Genomic DNA, 22,732 nt, shown 5'->3' with positions numbered 1-22,732 from the left:
AATCAATACTGGACGGGATTTATCCCGTATTTTTTTTATAATTTTTTTTTTAAAGCAGCGTCTCATGCAAATCATCCCACACGCATTTTATGAAGATGCCTCCTTTCCTACTTTTGATTGGGTAATACTTGATGTCATCGTTACTTTGATTGGTCTTTTTAACTGTCCAGTGAGGAGGGCGTGTCTTTTAAGTAGAGTCTGCAAAGTGTTGGCACTGAGATGTGGCGTCAGCGCCATAGTTGAAGCCCCTAACGTTGCGGTCAGCAAGTCGGCTAACATCCGCCATGTGCCGTCTTTCAGTTGCGAGAAGCAGATCATAGAATGGTTGAAACTGTTGCCACTAACGTTGCGCCACGGCGTGTGGTTCGTTTATACCTCGTGTCTTCTCATTAAAGTTTTATCTCGCGAATATGTTATTGCAATCCGCAGCGGGAGCGTTTCTATAAACTTAATTTAAACTTACGTTTTACACCGTGCTTTGTTTTCCTTATAAACATGCTTGTATGCTTAAGTCGCTCCGTTCTCAATTGTTTAATTAATTTTTTGCTGTTCGCTGTTTGCGGCTCTTCCTCCATTTCCCCCTACTTCGTTCTTTTATCTCGCGAATATGTTATTGCAATCCTTAACGGGAGCGTTTCAATAAACTGATTGAAAATAGTTTTGCATTTACCTTTTTAGTAAAAGGCGAGCTTTTAAGCCTGAGAAATCACCCCGTAAATGCACACGTTTAATTGCACATGTGTTAATATGTATGGTTACACAGTATTAAAAGACAGTGAACATCGTCAGTTACCTTTGTTCCCGCGTTTGATAAAAGGCGAGCTTTTAAGCCTGAGAAATCACCCCGTAAATGCACACGTTTAATTGCACATGTGTTAATATGTATGCTTACACAGTATTAAAAGACAGTCAAAAATTAACGTCATTTACCTTCGTTCCCGCATGTGACTCGTGCTGTAAATCTGTTCCTTGTTTTTAGTTCACGTGATTACGTAGGAGGCGTGATGACGCAATACGTGACTCCGCCTCCTCCATTACAGTGTATGGACAAAAAATATGTTCCAGTTATGACCATTACGCTTTGAATTTCGAAATGAAACCTGCCTAACTTTTGTAAGTAAGCTGTAAGGAATGAGCCTGCCAAATTTCAGCCTTCCACCTACACGGGAAGTTGGAGAATTAGTGATGAGTGAGTCAGTGAGTCAGTCAGTCAGTCAGTGAGGGCTTTGCCTTTTATTATTATAGATATGCACTCCATCTAATGTACTTTTCTTGCCAATAAATTACGGGACTGTGAGATTGCAAAAACAGGATGCCTAGAATATGTTTTGGAATTGTTGACTATAAAGAAAAACAGGTCAATTTTTCTTGAAGTACTTCTCCAATACATCACTTTTGTATTTCACCTTGGGTTCCTCCCCTAGCTGGGGTTCTAATGCAGTGTTTATGTCTTTTTCTGTCTATTTGCGATTCCTTTTTTTATTTTCAAATTGTTGGTCATTTAGTTTCTGTTTATCTATTGTCATGCACATGATCATGGGGGACAGCTTAGGGCCTCTGGCGATGGTAATAACCCACTGAACGAGGGATTGGCCCGGTGGTCTAATGCCTTCTCTCTTTGTAGCTCAGTATAACATCCTCAAACTGATGATTTAGTACAGCAGTTCAACCAAACAGTCAAGCAAATGCTACAGAAGATGATCAGCGAGGATGGAAGGAACTGAGACTGTTTACTTCCCCTCATCTTATCTGCATACCAGGAAGTCTTCTAAGCCTCTAGGGGCTTCTCCCCCTTTGAACTGCTATATGGGTGACAACCCCAGGTACTGTTGGACATCTTAAATAAAGACTAGGAGGAAAAGATCCTCCCAGCCACTAATAATTTGGAATATATTATGCAGTTACTCAAGAGATTTGATAAAATTAGACCAATATTAAAAGAGAACATGGAACATGTGCAATCAGTTCAGGCCCACTGATTCAACTGTGACACAAGCCTCTGTGAGTTTCAGCCTGAAGAATATGTCATGATGCTCATTCTAAGCTCGCATTCAAAACTTTTGCCACATTGACAAGGCTTTATCAAAATTAAGGAGACAAAAGGGCTGATCGATTACTTGTTGAAACAGCCAAATCGCTGTCCGGCTGAATGGGTGTATTGTGTAAACATGATGAATCCATGGATGGTAAGAGAACCCGACCACCACTCCACTTAGGTCCGTTTTTTCTTTTCTCAGTGAAAATCCCTTAATTTCGGCCCAAATTTGACAGACAAGCTACGAAAACAGCTTGAACCAGCTATCTTGTCCATCCTTGATGTGGTAAATGAATGACTTGCTTAGAATTCACTGACTGTGTATTACTGTGTCATAATGGAGCCTGGGCTTATTGTTTGAGAAGACTCCTGGAGGCAAAATGTTCAGAAGTGGAACTTGAAATGAAGTGAATGCTAGATCTACAGTATGTGTTATTGAGAAAAGATTTAATCCCTGGTCCAGACCCATTATGATGATCCTGAAGCTCAATGGAAGTTGGCACTTTTGCAATGACTTCCATCAGCTTAATCAAGTCTCTCACTTTGATGCTTATCCAATGCTACGAGTGGACAAACTCCTTGACTGGCTCAGTAAAGCTTAGTATCTGACCACCCTTGCCTTCACAAAAGGGTCCTGGCACGATTCTTTAATTGACTCTGCCAAAGAAAAGACCGCACTTACCACCTTTAGTGGATACTGGCAGTATCGTACATCTCCCATTTGGGTTGCATGGGCACCAGAGACCTACCAGTGTCTGCTGGACAGAATACTACGGCCCCACAATGCCTATAGTGCTGCCTATTAGGATGACATTGTCATCTATTCCAACACGTGGAAGAAGCACATACAACACAGTCAAGCTATGCTCCTGACACTAAGTAATGCCGGACTACAGATAAACCCCAAATAGTGCTTCTTTGGACTAACAGAGACTAAGTATTTGGACTACCTATTGGGCAGGGTACAGTACGGCCACGGTGTTGATGCCTTTGTGAAATGGCGTTGTCTGAAAACCAAGTGGCAAGTCCAGTTGTTCTGGGGTTAGTGGGGTACTACCATTGTTTTGTTCCCTTGACTAACTAAAGACACTCCATTTAGTGACTTGACACAAGCCCTCATGTCAGCACCGGTCTTGAGGGCACCTAACTCATACAATCCTCCTACTGCCTTGATAAACAGCATTGTGCGATAATAACGGTCTGTTAAGTACTGTATATAAATATTAGTATTGGGTTTTATGTTGTAGTTTGTTGTAACCTCTGTGAACACTCTGCTTTTGTATTACTAATGAAGGCCTGTATTTTATTTTGCCTGTTTGGTATTACTGTATTTCCACCCCAACCCTGTCACATCTAGGTGATTCTAAAATAATTTAAGATGTAACTTTTGTGAACAGCAACTTTTAATGATGTCAGCTGACCAGGCCTAAGAAAAGCATTTTATTTTAAAAGTAAATGTATATTCTAAACCACATTAATTAAAGAAAATACTAATTTGGGAACTTCACAATTTCAAATCACAATGCAGTACATTACATTCAACTATTAAGGTTTATAATATGACAATAAACAATATAAGAACGTGCATAGTGCCAAAGGTATGGGAGATAAGGCAAAGAGAAATGTTGTAAAGTATACTCACCCATTCTGTCATTGTCAGCAAATCCTGCAACTTTGTGAAAAAAGAACAAAAAGAAAAATCAGTCATTCACTAAATAAGAAACTAAACACCTGCCATCTGAGTAGTAGTGAAAAAAAAGAATTGTTTTAATATACATAAACAGAGAGAGAAAGAGAGAGTGCAAAACATAACTTGAAACAAAACAGCGACTGAAAACTCTGAAAATACGAGAATAAACAATGGAAAAGCTAACACTGATACAAAGTTGTAGCGGCTATTTCAATTAATGTATGCTGAAATCAAAATCCCTTTGATGAATCTTGGAATTCAAGGAACAAGAAAAACAAAGATAATCAGTTAATCACTACATAATCAGGCAGATTACATGACTTGTTGTTTGACTATTCAGAAGTAACAAAAAACTCTTATATGTACACACATGAGTCTTGAGATATGGAATGTACCTTGAATCTTCAAATGAGCTGTAAGCACCACAGTATACAAAATGGGACCAACTCTCCAATAAATAACATATGGGCCAAAATATTGTGGAGACAGATTATAGAATGGAACCCTTTGGTGTATGTCTAGTGCAGCGAGATTCACCTGCTGCCTGACCTGAAACTTTTTACAGAGGTCTCTGATATCTTCAGATTCACACTGACCAGTCACCACACTGAACTGAGCCGAGTGAGACATTGATGAAGATACAAAGAAAGAATATAGTGAGAAAGATTGTTCTGTTTGAAGCTGTACAAACACACAAAAGGAGACAACTTTATAGAATGATAAAAACATTGCTGGCAAATTCTTCTTCTTCTAATATAACACTTAGATTGCTATGAATTTATTGTGCAATAAAAACATTCTCCAGATGTACTGTCACATGCTTATTTTGGCCATTTCCTTTTGGATGATATCCAGAAGTAAAAGTTATACTACAGTCTATTCATAGAAAAAAAATCAAAAAATTAGAAAAATTAGGGCAATCTGTCCAACATACTGTATCTGACCCTGAGAATCTATGGAAACGGACCACTCCTTTAACAAATAATTTAACCTAGCTATCAAGGTCGCACAAGCCAGTGTGGTCTTAGTGCCGGTCTCATGCTTGGGTAAATTGGGGTGGGTTGCGTCAGGAACAGCATCTGGCATAAAACCTGCATGAAATAATAAATAATAATAATAATAATAAATAATTCTCATGTGGATGAGAAATAGAATGTCCAGACTGGATCGGTCGAAGCCCGGGTTACATGTGGTTGCCACCAATGCTGCTGTCCAGTAGGGTATAGATGGAAACTATGCTACTACTGGGCAAAGGAGAAGGTGACATAGAGCGGAAAAGTGAGTTCAAAGGCAATGGAACAGCAGGAAGGGAAAGAGTGTGGAGTTCAGAGTCTGAACTTTGAATGTTGGCATTTGGACTGGCAAAGGAAGAAAGCTGACTGACATTATTTAGGTGAGAAAGGTAGATGTACTGTGTCAGAAGCATCGGAGGTGTATGTAAACTGTTCTATACCATAGTATGAACAGGAAGAGAAACGGGTTAGGAGTAATTGTTAAGGAAGAATATGTTATTAGTGGCTTGGAAGAGAAGAGAATGTCTGACAGAATGATGAGTATAGACTTGGAAATTAAAGGGGTAATGTTAAATGTCATCGACACATATGCTGTGGAAGTTAATGGAGGAGAAAGATTTCTGGAGTAAGTTAGATAAAACGGTGGAGGTTATACCCAAAGAAGAAATAGTGGTGATTGGAGCAGACCTTAATGGGCATATTGGCAAAAAGAACAGTAGTGATGAGGAAGTGATGGCAGGTATGGTGTTAAGGAGAGAAATGCTGAAAGGCAGATTGTAACTGACTTTGTAAAAAGGATGAAAATGACAGAGGTGAATACACATTATAAGAAGAAGGAGGAACACAGGGTGACTTATAAGAGTGCACACAGGTGGACTATGTTCTCAGTAGGAAATGCAATGTGAAAGAAGTTAGAGACTATAACATGGTAGCAGGGTATAGCCAGTGGTGTAGCTAGTGGTGGGCGGACAGGGCAGTCTGCTCCGGGAGTCACATTTTTGGGGGCTGCATTATTGGCCAAAAGGCTCAGTACAATTCGTGTGTAAGCAGCAGGGCTCGGAAAAATATCACTCATGAATGAAAAAAGGAAAATTCTCTGATTGTATTCCACAAATGCTTCAAAAAAAAATTTTTAGACGGTCCTTCTGTGACAGCATCAGACACAGCAGTTGAAATTAATGAGGCAATAACAAAAATAAACATAAACGTTACACTGATAATAATTTCAAAGAAGATAAACAACTCATTTACAATTTATAATTTTGTTTCGTTATCAATCCAAATGCGTTCTTGGTCTGCGCAGTAAAGTTCCCCACCTATCACTTGTACACTACACTGGTTCTGGTGTTCTAAGCGTAATTAAATTAAACTAATAATAAGTACACGGCTTATCAGTGCGTCTATGCTATATTTTTGTCTAGTTGATGCTTACAAATAATTATATGTGAAAAATTATTGCTGTTTTTCTATATATGAATAAATCTATGCAAAATTGATCTTAATTTTCTCTATATGTCATTTTAATTTTCTGTTTAAATAGGTTAACATATTCAGATATGTTGGAGGGCGGCAAATTGAAGCACCGCCCCGAGCGGCACAAACTCTAGCTACGCAACTGGGTATAGCTCAGCTAGGCAGCATCAATTTTTGGTAAGCAAGATGAATTTCGAGGTGAAAAAGAGGAGGAGAGTGAGAGTGGAACCAAGGATCAGGTGGTGGAAGCTGAAAGAGGAAGACTATTGTGTGAAGTTCAGAGAGGAAGTGAGAGAGGTGTTGGGTGGTGGTGAAGACAGGATAGATGATTGGAACACTGCAGCTGAAGTGGTAAGAGAGAGAAATAGAAACATGCTTGGTGTGATTTCATGACAGATGAAGGAAGACAAAGAGATTTGGTGGTGGAATTAGGAAGTAGACATCCTTCCTGAGATTGCAGGTGTGCCCACAAGAACAGAAGTTACATATTCAAGCCATAATTCATATGGGAGCTATTTCATGCAGGTTCCTAATGTGAAGAAGGAGAGCATACATTTCTTAGAGTCACGTTGGAGAGTTCTGAGTAATGAGATGAGGGAGCTTCGGATTGTTATGGACAGTGTTACACAGGAAACTGAGGATTGCATCCATTCTGAGAGTCCTGTGCCCAATTATCCACAACACAGGGCACAGTCAATTTCTCAGCCAGCTCCTTACGCCAGTAAAGTAGCCCTGTAAGGTTCACAATCTTGTGGACAGTTGACTAATAATAATAATAATAATAATACATTTTATTTATATAGTGCCTTTCCCATGCTCAAGGCACTTACAGAATATAATAAAGAACGGCACCGTATACAGTATATAGCATTGTACAAACCAGATAAATAAATAAAGAAGATTAAGACAAATTGGCCCTAGTGTGTGCTTGGTGTGTTTGTGTGTGTCCTGCGGTGGGTTGGCACCCTGCCCGGGATTGGTTCCTGCCTTGTGCCCTGTGTTGGCTGGGATTGGTTCCAGCAGACCCCCGTGACCCTGTATTCAGATTCAGCGGGTTGGAAAATGGATGGATGGATGGATTAAGACAGTAAATTCTGAAAAAATCAGACCACATAATTGATGGTCTCGCACACACATACAGGTTACATGAGCATCTTGACAGAGAAGTAAACTGAGAGAAAGGTAATAAAGTCAAGCAGAGCTAAAAGCCTTCCTGAACAGATGAGTTTTGAGTTGTTTTTTAAAAGAATTCATGGAGTCAGCTGACCTGATTAATTTTGGTAGGTCATTCCAGAGTCTGGGCGCTATACAGCTGAAGGCCCTGTCACCCATGGAGTGTAGATTAGTGTCGGGCACAACAAGATTGCCAGAATCAGAGGACCTTAGTGGGCGGACAGGCATATAGTGGTGGAGAAGGTCAGTGATGTAGTTTGGCGCAAGGTTATTTAAAGCTTTGTAGGTTATTAGTAGGATTTTATATTTGATTCTGTATGACACAGGGAGCCAGTGAAGACGGAGCAGGATGGTGTGATGTGCTCATTGCTGCTGGTCCGTGTAAGGACTCTTGCAGCTGAGTTTTGAATAAGCTGGAGCTATGCTATAAGATTAGAAGGGGCACCTGCCAGTAGGGAATTACAATAATCGATGCGGGATGTGATAAAAGCATGGACAAGTTTCTCAGAATTAGAGAAGGAGAAGAAGGAGCGAACACGGGATATGTTACGGAGGTGAAAGTAAGAAAGTTTCTTAATGTGATTTATGTGGGCGGAATAAGAGAGGGAGGAATCAAAAATGACACCAAGATTTTTTACAGTAGAGGCAGGTCTGATGAGATCACTGCCAAGATGGACTTTGAAGGAGCTCATTTTATTAAGTTGCATTTTAGTCCCAATTTGCAGGAGTTCAGTTTTATTGCAATTTAATTTTAAAGAGTTCTGCTCCATCCAGGTTTTAATTTCACTAAAGCTGAGAAAGCTCTGATGAAGTTCCACTTTTAACAATGAAATAGAGTTGAGTATCATCTGCATAAAAATGATAACCCAATCCATAGCTACGGATAATATGGCCAAGGGGAAGCATGTTAATACAGAAAAGCAGAGGACTGAGGACAGAGCCCTGAGGGACTCCTTGTGTGACTGGCACTGAGTTGGATCTGCTGTTGCCAAGACTAACAAACTCTTGCCTATCAGTCAGATAGGACTTGAACCACTGGAGGGCAGTGCCAGAGATACCCAGCATGTTCTCCATTCTGGACAGTAGGATGTCATGTCTGACCTGAGTGTCAAATGCTGCACTGAGGTCTAACAGAATTAATATGCTGGTTTGTCCAGAGTCTGCTACCATAAGCAAATCATTGGTTACCCGTAGCAGAGCAGTTTCACAGCTGTGCCACGCCCTGAAACCAGACTGAAAGGGTTCCATCAAATTATTAGGACTAGATTCTCTAGATAATATTCTTGGGCACAGTCAGCTCCTATGCAGCCTGCGCCAGCTCCAGTGCAGCCACAGTTCCCGCCAGCTCCTGTGCAGCCTGTGCCAGCTCCAGTGCAGCCACAGTTCCAGTCATCTCCTGTGCAGACATTGTTTCAACCGCTGCCACAGTCCTCAATTTCTAATTTAATTCTGCATGAGTGTTACCAAAGGCAGCCTCCTCTGCACATTTACACTCCCTACTGATCCTAGTGTGCCTGGATTAATGGAAATGGCAATTGCATCATCATATGGCATACCAAAACCAAAGTTAGCAGTCTTTTCTTCAGGCAAAGAGAGTGACTTTCTCATTCTTAAGAAAGGATTGGATAGTATCCTTGGCCCTCGTTGCCATTTATCTGAAGATTATAAGTACCAAATATTGCTAGATCATCTAGAGCTACCCACTGCTTATCAGATTGCTAAAAGGTATTTCCATCACCCATTCCCATACACTAGTGCAGTGGTCGGCAAACCGCGGCTAGCAAGCCGTATGCGGCTCTTTAGCCACTTGAGTGCGGCTTTGCCACGAATTGATTTCGGCTACGTGCGGGTGAGCGGGGTGTCAGTCGGGTTGACGTAACGCAAGCGGGTGCGGGGTATGCGGCGCGGAGGAGGCACACGCGACTAACGCACGAGTTGAGCGAGAGTGAGCCAGTCACAGCTTGTCAGTCAGTGTGTACAGTGGTCAGTGCCTGGCGTACCGAAAAGTCTCACGCGAGCGACGAGAGTACCTTAAGCGCATTAAGCTACTTGTATCTTTCAACCAGCTGCAGATCTCACAGGTATTTTTGGCATCAATTTAATAAGTTGTTCTAACTTTGTGTTGCTGCTTTTATTATTATAAAACAAAACATGTTTTTAGGTGTCACCCATTTGACATGGCTACAAAGAAGAAGCAAAGAAAAACGGAAGACGAAAACCGTGAATTTAAAGTTGAATGGACGGAATTGTTCGCGTTTATACAAAACTCAAATGGCCTTCCGACCTGCCTTATTTGTCAAGAAAAATTGGCGCATAACAAGAAATCAAATTTGGAGAGACACTTTAAAACTAAACACGAGTCATTTGGTAGTAAATATCCCGCAGGTGATGCGAGGAAGAAACCTGTTGAGGAACTTCAGAAGAGTCAACAAAAATCAAGTTCTGTATTTAATTATTGGGTGCAATCTTCCAACAATGTTAATATTGCAAGCTTTATTGTTAGTCAAGAGATTGCTAAGAGAGGCAAACCATACACAGACGGTGAGTACATTAAAAGTTGTTTTATAAATGCATCCGAAGAGCTATTCCGGGATTTTAAGAACAAGGCATAAATTCTTAACAAAATTAAAGAGTTACCACTGTCTGCTAAAACAGTAAAAGATAGGACAGTCAAAATGTCTTCGAATATAACCAATCAGCAAATCGAAGATCTTAAATTGGTTTCAGCTTTATCAATAGCTGTTGACGAGTATTGTGACATAAATGACACAGCACAAGTTTCACTTTTTGTTCGATTTATTTCGTCTATGGGTCCTAAAGAAGAACTTTTAGGACTATTGCCACTGAAAGGTCAAACACGTGGCGAGGATATTGCAAATGCTGTCATTGAATGCATGGAGAAACATCATATTCCACTCGATAAAATTGTTTCAGTTTCAACAGATGGGGCAAAAAGTATGACCGGAGTGAGAAAAGGTTTTGTTTCTATTTTGACGGAAAAAATTAATCATGAGATACTTGTTTACCATTGCATCATTCATCAAGAAGCGCTTTGTGCTCAGACATTTCCAGAAGAAATTTGCAATGTTATGGAATTGGTGATCAAGATTGTCAACACAATTGTAGCTAAAGCTCTTTATCATCGCCAATTTAAAGAATTTTTAGTTGACATGGAGAGTGAATACGCAGATCTTCTGCTGCATAATAAGGTACGTTGGCTTTCAAGAGGAAACGTTTTAAAACGTTTCGCTTCCTTATTATTAGAAATTAAGGCATTTCTCCTTGAGAAGGGTGTTGACTATCCTGAACTAATGGACGATCAATGGATCCAAAAATTTTATTTCATGGTAGACGTTACGTCTCATCTAAATAATCTTAATCGTAAACTACAGCAGAAAGGAAACACAATTTTTTCGATGTTGGAAGAAGTCATTTCATTCGAAAACAAATTATCCCTTTTTGCTCAAGATTTTGAAAGAGAAACATTAATTCATTTTCCAAGCCTGCTGAAACATCGCCAAGAAAATAACTCGGTAATTGACATTTACTATTTCAAAACAGCAATTTTAAATATGAGGGAAGCTTTTCTACGGAGGTTTCAGGAACGCAGAAGTAGCATGGCTACATTAGACTTTATTAAAAAACCTCTCAGTGCTGATGTAACAGAATTGAATTTTTCTCTTTTTAATATTGACATTGGCGCTTTTGAAATGCAATTACTGGAGTTAAAAAACAAAGAATTATGGAGCTCGAAATTTGAACGCCTTAATGCTGATCTGGAAAAATTGGAGAAAAATAAATGTGATTTTAGTTCACAGCACAAGTGGTCTGCTTTGAAAGATCTGGAGAAGGAAGACATGATAATTTTCAACACCTGGAATAGTATTCCTGACTCATATGATCAGTTAAAAAAACTAGCATTTGCTGTTCTTTCACTCTTTGGCTCTACATATTCATGTGAACAATCTTTTTCAAGCATGAACCTTATCAAAAGTACATTGAGAAATCGTCTTATTGATGAGAACCTGGAATCCTGCTTGAAATTAAAAACAACGACATATAAGCCTGACTTATCCAAACTTTCCAAGGAAATGCAAGGTCATTGTTCACATTAAATGCGTGTTTTGTCATATTTTTATTTTAATGTAAAAAATATTTTTTTGTCAATAAATAAGATTATTATTATTATGATATCTGGTTTTATTTAATGTTAGTAACTAGTTTAAACCGACTCCTAAAAACATGGTTCTTGAAAAGAAATTTGGCTCTCAAAAGAAATCTTAATCGTTGTACTGCTGATCTTTGGCTCTTTTGACTAATGAGTTTGCCGACCACTGCACTAGTGCAATGTAAGCTTTACAGCAAAGATAACGGTCAACCAAAACAGTTAGTTAAACGTGAATTAAAGTCAATCCTAAACACTCCAGCCTTACAGCCAGGTGATGCTCAAGGCTTTAAGGACTTTGCTACTGCTGTCAACACTTTGGTGGACATGCTTAATACTATGGATGGGCCCGCTAGAGCTGAACTACAGTGTGGATCTCATGTACTGTAGATACATTGCTAGCTAAACTGCCTATGAACTGTAGAGACTCATGTTATAGAACACTGCATTAATAAACACATTATTATGAGTGGCAGTGCCAGAACATACATTCTACCAGATCTTGCAGAGTGCCTTGACCGGAAAGTTCAGGCCATACAGATATCCACATGTGCAACGGAAGCAGTTAAAGGAGAGCCCTACTGGAGAGAGCAGAAGCTCTTCAAGTTTACCAAGACCAAAACAGACACAGTTCTTATAGGAAATGAGCAGTGCATGCCTTCTACTTCAATATCCTCTGCTCCATCAACAGACACTGAAGCAACAAGTACAGCTAAGAAGTGGGACCATTTTAAACCGTTTTGCCCTTACTGTAATAACCATGAGCATTACCTCAATGCTTGTGAAACTTTCAGCAAATGAGCCATACAGAAAAGGAGAAATGAGTTAAGGAACAAGATAGATGTTAGAGGTACAGCCGAGGTCACAAACAGGATAGTTGTACACTTAAGAAACCCTGTTCAGCATGCGGAGGTCAACATTTACCTGTACTTCATGACATTGCTTCTGCTACAGAGAATCAGAGCATTCTTACAGTAAGTACATTGTCACTTCATTTTTATGTCGATCAAATCAGCCACTCAGGCAGAGTGATGCTAAAGGTAGTCCTTGTACGGCTATGGAGTGGATCGAGAATATTCGATACATATGCTATGTTAGATGATGGATCTGAGAGGACAATTATACTGCCAATAGCTGCCAATCATCTTGGACTGAAAGGAGCTGAGGAGATCTTGTCACTGAGAACAATAAGACATGAAATTATTCAATTGAAAGGTGCTGCTGTCTCCTTTGAGATATCTGCCCAAGCAGACCCGAAAGTAAAATATTGTACTCAAAGAGCTTTTACTGCCAATGAACTGAACCTGGCTGAGCAATCTTGACCCACTGAAGTAATGAAAAGAAAGTATAAACACTTAAGAGATATACCAATCCATGGCTTCAGCAGAGTGCAACCCCTGCTTCTCATAGGGTCAGATTACCCTCAGCTGATTACTTCTACTGCTTCAGTTCAGATGGAACCACCTGGGGGCCCTGTAGCAGTACAGACACTATTAGGCTGGACAGTCCAAGGGCCCACAACCTTTTTGCAATGGCAGGAGGAAAGGAGGAAGGTGGCCAGGTAGATTCAAATTGTTCCTTCATGGTGTGGATGGGAGGAGAAATGGAGTAGGGATTAGTTTGAGGGAAGAGTATGTCAAGAGTGTTTTGGAGGTGAAAAGAGTGTCAGACAGAGTAATGATTATGAAGTTAAAAATTGGAGGTGTGATGATGAATGTTGTTAGTGCATATGCCATGCAAATTGGGTGTGAGATGAATGAGAAAGAAGATTTCTGGTGTGAGCTGGACTGAGTGATGGAAGAGTGTACCTAGGGGACAGAAAGTGGTGATTACAGCGGATTGTTAAGGATGTTAAGGATAGAGCTGACAAACAAGTCAGTACATAAATGCCGAACACATCACAGATGATGTTATTATTAAAGGCTTGAAATACCTTTGGTACATTTGCCAAAACATAGGCAATCACTTTATGTTTGTAATTTCTGGTGGTAGTATTAAATGCTGTTTTCCATTAATCTCTCTTCCTATTTCAGATTAAATTATATGCACTGTGGTGGTCTAGTTTAGTGAAAACAGTGGATTTTTTGACTTGACTGAATAAGGATAGTATTGGGGGAAATGATAATTATTTTTAACTGTAATCCTACTTTGCTCCTGATAATCAGTACATGGCTGGACACACCTATGTTTTTGTCAATGAAAAAAACCCAGCATCAATCAGACTACTAAACAACCAGAAATGAACCCATTGTGGATATTATCTTGAATATATTCCTCCATAGCCACAATCTCTGCCTTACTGTACATAAATATTTCTTAGGGAGAGGTTACTCGGGTAAAATATGAATTGAAACATAATAGGAATGATTTGGGTAAAGTTTCAAAGATATCTCTTTGTTAAAGACTTCTAGAAATATCTTGTTATTCTGCACGGGTAGTTTGTGGCACCTTGCAAAACACTTCACTTTAACAATATGCACTCCATCTAATGTATTTTCTTGCCAGTAAATTACGGGACTGTGAAATTGCAACAATGGGACGCCTAGAATATGTTTTGGAATTGTTGACTACAAAGAAAAACAGGTCAATTTTTCTTGAAGTACTTCTCCAATACATCACTTTTGTATTTCACCTTGGGTTCCTCCCCTAGCTGGGGTTCTAATGCAGTGTTTATGTCTTTTTTTGTCTATTTGCGATTCCTTTATTTATTTTCAAATTGTTGGTCATTTAGTTTCTGTTTATCTATTGTCATGCACATTCTCATGGGGGACAGCTTAGGGCCTCTGGCGATGGTAATAACCCACTGAACGAGGGATTGGCCCGGTGGTCTAATGCCTTCTCTCTTTCTAGCTCAGTATAACATCCTCAAACTGATGGTTAAGTACAGCAGTTCAACCAAACAGTCAAGCAAATGCTACAGAAGATGATCAGAGAGGAAGGAAGGAACTGAGACCGTTTACTTTCCCTCATCTTATCTGCATACCAGGAAGTCCTGTAAGCCTTCATGGGTTTCTCCCCCTTTGAACTGCTATATGGGTGACAACCCCAGGTACTTTTTGACATCTTAACTAAAGACTAGGAGGAAAAGATCCTCCCAGCCACTAATAATTTGGAATATATTATGCAGTTACTCAAGAGATTTGATAAAATTAGACCAATATTAAAAGAGAACATGGAACATGTGCAATCAGTTCAGGCCCACTGATTCAACTGTGACACAAGCCTCTGTGAGTTTCAGCCTGAAGAATATGTCATGATGCTCATTCTAAGCTCGCATTCAAAACTTTTGCCACATTGACAAGGCTCTATCAAAATTAAGGAGACAAAAGGGCTGATCGATTACTTGTTGAAACAGCCAAATCACTGTCCTGCTGAATGGGTGTATTGTGTAAACATGATGAATCCATGGATGGAAAGAGAACCCGACCACCACTCCACTTAGGTCTGTTCTTTCTTTTCTCGGTGAAAATCCCTTAATTTTGGCCCAAATTTGACAGACAAGCTACGAAAACAGCTTGAACCAGCTATCTTGTCCATCCTTGATGTGGTAAACGAATGACTTGCTCAGAATTCACTGATTGTGTATTACTGTGTCATAATGGAGCCTGGGCTTATTGTTTGAGAAGACTCCTGGAGGCAAAATGTTTAGAAGTGGACTTTGAAATGAAGTGAATGCTAGATCTACAGTATGTGTTATTGAGAAAAGATTTAATCCCTGGTCCAGACCCATTATGATGATCCTGAAGCTCAATGGAAGTTCACACTTTTGCAATGACTTCCATCAGCTTAATCAAGTCTCTCACTTTGATGCTTATCCAATGCTACGAGTGGACAAACTCCTTGACTGGCTCAGTAAAGCTTAGAATCTGACCACCCTTGCCTTCACAAAAGGGTCCTGGCACGTTTCTTTAATTGACTCTGCCAAAGAAAAGACCGCACTTACCACCTTTAGTGGATACTGGCAGTATCGTATATCTCCCATTTGGGTTGCACGGGCACCAGTGACCTTCCAGTGTCTGCTGGACAGAATACTACGGCCCCACAATGCCTATAGTGCTGCCTATTAGGATGACATTGTCATCTATTCCAACATGTGGAAGAAGCACATACAACGCAGTCAAGCTATGCTCCTGACACTAAGTAATGCCGGACTACAGATAAACCCCAAATAGTGCTTCTTTGGACTAACAGAGACTAAGTATTTGGACTACCTATTGGGCAGGGTACAGTACGGCCACGGTGTTGATGCCTTTGTGAAATGGCGTTGTCTGAAAACCAAGTGGTAAGTCCAGTTGTTCTGGGGTTAGCGGGGTACTACCATTGTTTTGTTCCCTGTTTCTCCAAGAGAGCGGTACCCTTGACTAACTTTACAAAAAAGTGGGCACCCAACACAGTGATATGGGATGAAAAAAAGACACTCCATTTAGTGACTTGACACAAGCCCTCATGTCAGCACCGGTCTTGAGGGCACCTAACTCATAAAATCCTCCTAGTGCCTTGATAAACAGCATTGTGCGATAATAACGGTCTGTTAAGTACTGTATATAAATATTAGTATTGGGTTTTATGTTGTAGTTTGTTGTAACCTCTGTGAACCCTCTGCTTTTGTATTACTAATGAAGGCCTGTATTTTATTTTGCCTGTTTGGTATTACTGTATTTCCACCCCAACCCTGTCACATCTAGGTGATTCTAAAATAATTTAAGATGTAACTTTTGTGAACAGCAACTTTTAATGATGTCAGCTGACCAGGCCTAAGAAAAGCATTTTATTTTAAAAGTAAATGTATATTCTAAACCACATTAATTAAAGAAAATACTAATTTGGGAACTTCACAATTTCAAATCACAATGCAGTACTTAACATTCAACTATTAAGGTTTATAATATGACAATAAACAATATAAGAACGTGCATAGTGCCAAAGGTATGGGAGATACGGCAAAGAGAAATGTTGTAAAGTATACTCACCCGTTCTGACATTGTCAGCAAGTTCCGCAACTTTGTGAAAAAAGAACAAAAAGAAAAATCAGTCATTCACTAAATAAGAAACTAAACACCTGCCATCTGAGTAGTAGTGAAAAAAAAGAATTGTTTTAATATACATAAACAGAGAGAGAAAGAGAGAGTGCAAAACATAACTTGAAACAAAACGGCGACTGAAAACTCTGAAAATACGAGAATAAACAATGGAAAAGCTAACACTGATACAAAGTTGTAGCGGCTATTTCAATTAATGTATGCTGAAATCAAAATCCCTTTGATGACTCTTGGAATTCAAGGAACAAGAAAAACAAAGATAATCAGTTAATCACTACATAATCAGGCAGATTACATGACTTGTTGTTTGACTATTCAGAAGTAACAAAAAACTCTTATATGTACACACATGAGTCTTGAGATATGGAATGTACCTTGAATCTTCAAATGGGCCGTAAGGACCACAGTATACAAAATGGGACCAACTCTCCAATAAATAACATATGGGCCAAAATATTGTGGAGACAGATTATAGAATGGAACCCTTTGGTGTATGTCTAGTGCAGCGAGATTCACCTGCTGCCTGACCTGAAACTTTTTACAGAGGTCTCTGATATCTAGCCACACTGAACTGATCCTAGCAAGATGCTGGTGAAGATACAAAGAAAGAATATGAAGCTGTACAAACACACAAAAGGAGACAACTTTATAGAATGATAAAAACATTGCTGTCAAATTCTTCTTCTTCTAAGATAACACTTAGTTTGCTATGAATTTATTGTGTAATAAAAACATTCTCCAGATGTATTGTCACATGCTTATTTTGACCATTAGCAAAGTTATACTACAGTCTATTCATAGAAAAAAATCAAAAAATTAGAAAAATTAGGGCAATCTGTTCAACATATTTGACCCTGAGAATCTATGGAAACGGACCACTCCTTTAACAAAAAATTTAACCTAGCCACCAAGGTCGCACAAGCCAGTGTGGTCTTAGTGCCGGTCTCATGCTCGGGTAAATTGGGGTGGGTTGCGTCAGGAACAGCATCTGGCATAAAACCTGTGTAAAATAATAAATAATAATAATAATAAATAATAATTCTCTTGTGGATGTGAAATAGAATGTCCAGACTGGATCGGTCGAAGCCCGGGTTACATGTGGTTGCCACCAATGCTGCTGTCCAGTAGGGTATAGATGGAAACTATGCTACTACTGGGCAAAGAAGGAGAAGGTGACATAGAGCGGAAAAGTGAGTTCAAAGGCAATGGAACAGCAGGAAGGGAAAGAGTGTGGAGTTCAGAGTCTGAACTTTGAATGTTGGCATTTGGACTGGCAAAGGAAGAAAGCTGACTGACATTATTTAGGTGAGAAAGGTAGATGTACTGTGTCAGAAGCATCGGAGGTGCATGTAAACTGTTCTATACCATAGTATGAAGAGGAAGAGAAACGGGTTAGGAGTAATTGTGAAGGAAGAATATGTTGCTAGTGGTTTGGAAGTGAAGAGAATGTCTGACAGAATGATGAGTATAGAGTTGGAAATTAAAGGGGTAATGCTAAATGTCATCGACACATATGCTGTGCAAGTCAATGGAGGAGGAAGATTTCTGGAGTAAGTTAGATGAAACGGTGAAGGTTATACCCAAAGAAGAAATAGTGGTGATTGGAGCAGACCTTAATGGGCATATTGGCAAAAAGAACAGTAGTGATGAGGAAGTGATGGCAGGTATGGTGTTAAGGAGAGACATGCTGAAAGGCAGATTGTAGCTGACTTTTCAAAAAGGATGAAAATGACAGAGGTGAATACACATTATAAGAAGAAGGAGGAACACAGGGTGACTTATAAAAGTGCACACAGGTGGACTATGTTCTATGTAGGAGATGCAATGTGAAAATGGAGGGCGAGGCGGAAATAGTTAAGTCGAGCTGGTCTAATTATTAGGCCCACACGGGAGTGCAATTGGGAACAGGTGAGCAAGCAACAGGAGCACTCCTGGGAGGGCCATAAAAGAAGCCAGCAACCACCACTCAGGGCCAGAATCGGGAGGAAGAGGACGAGGTGCCTGAGAAGAGTGGTGGTGCCAATGGAAGGATTGCTGTCATTATAAAGAGGTACTTTGGGACTATGTTATACCTGTGGGGTTCATGGGGAAGACGTCCCCCACAGGTGAAGAAAAAGATTTATTTGTGTTGTGTTAAGTGCTTGTGGGACTGTGTTGGGCCTGTGGGACACGGGGAAGACGTGCCCCACGGCTGAAGAGAAAATAAAAAGATTTGTGTACAATTTATACGTGCCTCAGTGTGAATCTGTGCTGGGTCGGATGCTTATATAGCGCCGTATTCACAGTCTTTAATGTAGTTTTAAACAGTTCAGTTGATGGTGAATCCTTAATGTAATGAGGTAAAGAGTTCCACAGACGAGGTGCAGCAGCTGCAAAAGGCCTGTTCCCCTTAGTTTTGCACTTTGTACAAGGGACCACAAGAGACAACTGACTGGTTGATGTAAGGTCTCTGGATGGCTGGTGTAAAACACAGAATTTGGATACACAGGCAGGAGCATACCCGTGTAAAGATTTAAAAACAAGCAGCAAAACTTTAAAATCAATTCTGAAGCTAACAGGCAGGCATTGTAAAGAGGCTAATATTGGAGATACAGAATCAAACTTCCTTTCCCCAACCCAAACACAAGCAGCAGCATTTTGAACTAAGTAAGTTGCATATCAGGGATTTGCTGATCCCAAAATATAATGAGTTACAGTAATCAATCCAAGAAAACATAACAGCATGAGTAACTTTCAAAAGATCCCAAGGAGATAAAACAGGCTTAACCTCAGCTAAAAGACAAAGCTGGAAAAAGCAACTCTTGACCATAGGATTAATCGATGTCTCAAAAGACAGGTTCCTGTCAAAAATAATATGAAGATTCCAAACTTGAGGCTTGCAAACGTCAGCAAAAGAGCAGAGATGGAGAAGCTGGACACAAAGTCAATGTGAGGTTCAAAACTAATTTGAGGTTTGGCTGCAGGACCAGCTATCCGCACTTCCGTTTTATATTGATTGAGATCGAGAAAATTGTCAGCCATCCAGGATCTTAGTTCTACAAGACAGTTGTGCATCTGATTCATCGCAGAGTTGCACACAGGAATATAAACCTGTGTTTAATCAGCATAACAGTGAAAAGAAATATTAATCTTCCTAAAAATAGCACAAATGAGATGAAGATATATAGAAAATGAAATAGGTCCCAAAATGGATCCCTGAAGAACACAATATATAACAGGAGCATTACAAGCCCCACTAGATGGTCAAGTCGCAACATTCAAGATCTCATGGTCAATAGTGTTCAAAGCTGCAGAAATGTCTAGGAGGACAAGGACTGCAGCCTCACCATAGTCAATAATAAGAGAAATATCATTGAATACTTTCAGGAGAGCCATCTCAACACCATGATAATCCCTAAGGAAAGACTTGAAGATGTCAAATTAATTATTGGAGTTAAGATGATCACAAATTGATTATAAATAATTATTTCAAATATTTCAGTGAAAAATGGCAATTGGGAAACCGGGCAAACATTAGCTAACACTCCAGGATCTAACTCTGCCTTTTTTAGACAAGGTTGCAACCCCTCAATAATAGAGTCATTCATAATATGCAACAAATCAGGACCCAAAACATCAAAAGCTTCCAGTCAGTGGTGTGGTGGAACAACATCAAAAGGACTAGTAGTAAGTTTAAGTGTGTCAATTGTACTTTTTAGCTGTGAAAGTGAAACAACACCAAAAGATTCCAAGACAATGCCAAGATTATCAACAGGAAGTACACAGCCAGTTGGACCAATGCCAGAGCAGATTGTACAAAATTGCCTTCTTTTTGCTGAACCTAGGCAAGACAAGCCCCACAAGACTATTGCGCATGCACAGCGTTTTGTTCCTGAATTGTAACGTGCTCACAGTCTCTACCTGCTTCTTTGCGTTTTTTCAAGTTATAGTTTGCTGTTACCTTTTGTAACTGTGTTTTGTGTGTTACTGACAAAGTAAGTTGTTTCTTTTTTGCAGTGTTCACTGTAAATTAATATTGTGACGTGTCTTGCCATTGCATGGGCTATAGGGAAGGGAAGCAGTGTTGGGGTGGAGTCTTGAGGGAACCCTGTTTGTAAGGGCTTGGGGCACCTCCCTAGAGAGAGATGAGTGACAGGGATCTGGGTTAATTAATGGGGCGTGATAAAAAGGGGTGTGTGTCCGGAAGTTTGAGTTGGAGGCTGGAGAAAGTGAGGAGAACAGTATAAGGTGAAAAAAAGGGAAGTAACTGTTTTGAGAGTAAGAGAGGTAGATAGGACGAAGGTGATTAGTCTTTGTTATTTTGGAGGTGTCCCCGTGACCCAGACAACGGGCGGCTGTAGGGCACCGTTTATATCGCGGCAGATTGAATAAAAAGCCAGTTGGCATTTTGGAAGACTTCCCCGGACAAGCGGCTCCTGAGTGTGTTATTCGACGGGACGTCACAATATCTTAGCTAATGTTGCAACTTATTTTGATGTTCAGTGCAAGTATACAAAAACGCTATTATTGCTATGTTTGCTATTTGCGAATGAACATATTGTTAAGTCTATACAATGCTGATCTTTGGGGAGAGATGCACTGTACTTTACTTTGCTCCAGGACGTTACAATGTGTTGATTTTTGCAGTATTAAACGTAAAGGTTTTTTTTTTTTTTTTTGCAAACGAATGCCATCTCGGGCGGCACGGTGGCGCAGTGGGTAGCGCTGCTGCCTCGCAGTTGGGAGATCTGGGGACCTGGGTTCGATTCCCGGGTCCTCCCTGCGTGGGGTTTGCATGTTCTCCCCGTGTCTGCGTGGGTTTCCTCCGGGCGCTCCGGTTTCCTCCCACAGTCCAAAGACATGCAGGTTAGGTGGATTGGCGTTTCTAAATTGGCCCTAGTGTGTGCTTGGTGTGTGGGTGTGTTTGTGTGTGTCCTGCGGTGGGTTGGCACCCTGCCCAGGATTGTTTCCTGCCTTGTGCCCTGTGTTGGCTGGGATTGGCTCCAGCAGACTCCCGTAACCCTGTGTTCGGATTCAGCGGGTTGGAAAATGGATGGATGGATGCCATCTCGGGCATCACGCTGCATCTTTTAGTCTGGTTAATAGTGCCACCTACTGGCTTGATTAAACAATGCGTAGTTGAGTAATTGATGTTTAACATTACTCTTCCTGAATACTTAGTTTCACATTTAATTAGTTATGTTCGTATATGTATTCCATTTGTATTTGTGCACTTATTGTATTTATTTATTTCTGTTTAGATACCACACATACACTTACGTATACAAATCTATTAAAGTACTTGAAGCAAGCTGGAAAAGGTTGTTATCTACTCTCTGGTGTAGCTACGGTTCTTTCTAGCCAAAGAATTAGGCCAGCAAGGGTGCAATCAGCACAGTAACATACATGGATATGTCCATCACATGGATACTATTGATTTTGCTGACAAAGAATGAAAGAAACTGCTCACACGAAAGAACGTCCATCCATCCATCCATCCATCCATCCATCCATCCATTATCCAACCAGCTATATCAGTACTGTTTAATCATGAATGGGGGTAAATCACCACATTAATTGTATTAAATAAGACCCTAGGATTTTCAGAATGAGAGGACACCAAATCAGAGAAGTAATCATGTTTATATTAATTTACTGCCTGTTGGAATTTGAACAGACAAATGCTTAAAATCTGCTCAGATACAGTCAGACTGTGTTTCTTCCACCACCATTCAGCATTTCTACAGGCACGGTGCAGGTGCCATGTAGTGTCATTAAGCCATGGAGCAGGTCTTCCCTTTTTACAGCATATCTTGAGGGGAGCAACAGAATCTAAAACCGTTTTGCATGAAGAATTTAAGGTTAAGACAGAATCATCATATTATCGCACTGGACTAGTACATCAAGACTGCAGAATGTGGTTTTATAATCCAATATAACAGAAGAATTAAAAAAAAAGTTAGAATAGCGATCAGTAAAAAGAACATCACAAATATCAATATTATTAACTGAAATACCACGTGTAAGAATAAGATCAACAGTGGATGAGGATGAGTTGCAGCATTAATATGCTGGATAAAGTCAAATGAGTATAATAATGATGTAAAGTCATTAACCAAAGTTTTAGATTCAACAATGAGTACTTTATCATAGGAGAGGGTAATA

General features: G+C 40.0%; 1 long non-coding RNA gene across 1 annotated transcript in view; it reads right to left on the bottom strand.

Annotated features, from left to right (window-relative positions):
* LOC114644561 (uncharacterized) overlaps nt 1–22,732 on the bottom strand; it is a 204,014-nt gene that overhangs the window by 43,578 nt on the left and 137,704 nt on the right. The window contains exons 7-8 of the long non-coding RNA XR_007936450.1: nt 16,520–16,549; nt 3,678–3,707 (exon numbers count right to left, since the gene is read on the bottom strand). This is a non-coding gene — a long non-coding RNA (uncharacterized LOC114644561). The remainder of the gene's footprint in view (nt 1–3,677; nt 3,708–16,519; nt 16,550–22,732) is intronic.

This window comes from Erpetoichthys calabaricus, chromosome 12 (assembly GCF_900747795.2).
Source record: "Erpetoichthys calabaricus chromosome 12, fErpCal1.3, whole genome shotgun sequence".
Lineage (NCBI taxonomy): Eukaryota > Metazoa > Chordata > Cladistia > Polypteriformes > Polypteridae > Erpetoichthys > Erpetoichthys calabaricus.
This window is presented reverse-complemented; position numbering and strand designations above follow the sequence as displayed.